Genomic DNA, 2,137 nt, shown 5'->3' on the forward strand with positions numbered 1-2,137 from the left:
TTTTTTTTTTTTTTTTTTTTTTTTTTTTTTTTTTTTTTTTTTTTTTTTTTTTTTTTTTTTTGTCTGCCTGGGTTATTTTGAAAAGAGTATCTTCAAGATCAGAAATTCTTTCTTCTGCTTGCTCTAGCCTGTTTTTTAAGCTCTCAGTTGTATTTTTTATTTTGTTGACTGAATCAGTCAGCTCCAGGAGTTCTGCTATATTCTTTTTTATGGCATTAATCTCTCTGCACATTTTCTCCCCTTTAGATCCTGGATATTTTTCTCTCATTTTGTTGTCATCTGAGTATTCTTGTATCTCACTGAGTTTCCTTAATTTTGCTGCTCAGTATTCCTTTTTAGTCATTTCAAGGGTTTCCTGTTCTATGGGGTCTGGTACTTGATACTTATTATATCCCTTCACTGATGTCATATTTTCTTGCCTTTTCATATTTCTAGTATCTTTACATTGATGTCTGGTTATCTGGTAGAGCAATTGCTTCTTCTGTTACTCTGGAGCGGACTTCAAGGAGAGAGACTTCCTCCTGTAGATGTTTTTTATATTGACAGCTGAGTGGGGTGTTTTAGTATTGGTTCCAGATAGACACAGTACTGTAGTCTCCATGTGGGTACTTCCATATTCAGTGTTGGAATCATGTGTGAGTTCCTCTGTGGCCTAGTCACTGGGACACTTAGTGATTTTTTGCTGTGGTTAGTTGACACTATGTTGGTTCATCCAGGACATGGACAAGCTCTTGAATTCTTGGGAAAAGTTCCTGGGTGCCCTGTCACTCTTTGGCTGGGGTGGGTGACTCTGGGTGGGCCTATTGGCACCTTGGCTAGCTTCCAGTGATCCTGATGGGTGCACTGGGGCATACTGGTACCCCTCAGTTTGAATGGGTCATCCTGGGCAGGTTTTCTCTTTCCTCTTTCCTACAGATAGAGGCTCCTCCTGGTACGTTGCTTCCCACCACTGGTGGATGGGTTGGTGGTGATTGGGAATTTTCTTCCTTATTCTATTTGGGTATCTTGGGTTTCTGTACTCTTGGGGGTTTCTGCATGTGTGTCTCCCTGGATCAAGGCAGTCTTGTGATCTGTGCACGTACCTGACTCCCAGGTGTGCTACTGCCTATGGCCACATAATTCCCCTGTGCATATGGCAACTGAGTTGTAGGTTTGCACTTACTCATCTCTTTCCCCAGGCTCCACTGGTGACTCTCCTTCTGTCTGTACTGATTAGTGGTCTTCAGGCTGCCTATAATATGGTGGTGGCTGCTGGTATGGCAGCAAGCTACCTTTGTGGCAGCTGTTGCTGTGGTGATGGCTGTCATGGACCACTCACACAGCTCTGGTGTCTGTGGTAGCACTTTGGCTGGCAAGGCCGCCTGGTCAGCTTCTGCTGTCAGTCAGGCGGAGTCTGGCTGCTTCTCCCATCCCATGTTTTGGAGCAATTTAAGTGCATAAATTTGGGGACTGTTATGTCTACCTAGTGAATTGACCCTTTTACCATTATGAAAGGTGTCTCCTTTCCTCTAATAATGTATTTTGCCCTAGAACCTACTTTATCTGATATTAATATATATATGACAGATTTGGATAATGTTGTATGGTATACGTTTTTTCATCCTTTTACTTTAAACTTTTCTTCATCCTTGATATTTTTATGCATCTTTTGTAAACATCATATAGGTGGTATATATTTTTTCTCTTTGATATTTCAAATGGAATGTATGGTCTATTTTTATTTATTATAATTATTATATATTTGGGTTTAAATATATTATCTTATTATTCTTACCTACTTGTCCCACCTATACTATGTTCTTTTCTTTTTAAAATATTATTTATTTTTATTTTTTATTATACATACATGTGGGGTATGACATTGAATTTCAATACTTGTGTTCAACGTGTGATGGTTAGATCAGTATAGTTAGCTTATTCATCATACTTTGTGTCCATCGACCAACTCCTCATTAGCCCCCCTCCTTCTCCCCCTCCCCTCCCCTTTTCCACCTCTTGTTTTTTAAAAGTTCAATGTATTACTATGATTCTTGTTTGTTTCTTTCTTTCTCTCTGTCTCTCTTTATTGTTCATTTGTTTATTTATGGATTCAGCTTCCACTTATGAGTGAGAATATGTAGTATTTCTCCTTCTGTAC

General features: G+C 39.2%; 1 pseudogene; it reads right to left on the bottom strand.

Moving 5' to 3' along the window:
* The window catches only part of LOC103593581, a 125,393-nt pseudogene extending 124,086 nt beyond the window's left edge, over window positions 1-1,307 (bottom strand).
* Between the last annotated feature and the right edge of the window lie 830 nt (window positions 1,308-2,137).

Source organism: Galeopterus variegatus, unplaced genomic scaffold (genome assembly GCF_000696425.1).
Source record: "Galeopterus variegatus unplaced genomic scaffold, G_variegatus-3.0.2 Scaffold1371, whole genome shotgun sequence".
NCBI lineage: Eukaryota > Metazoa > Chordata > Mammalia > Dermoptera > Cynocephalidae > Galeopterus > Galeopterus variegatus.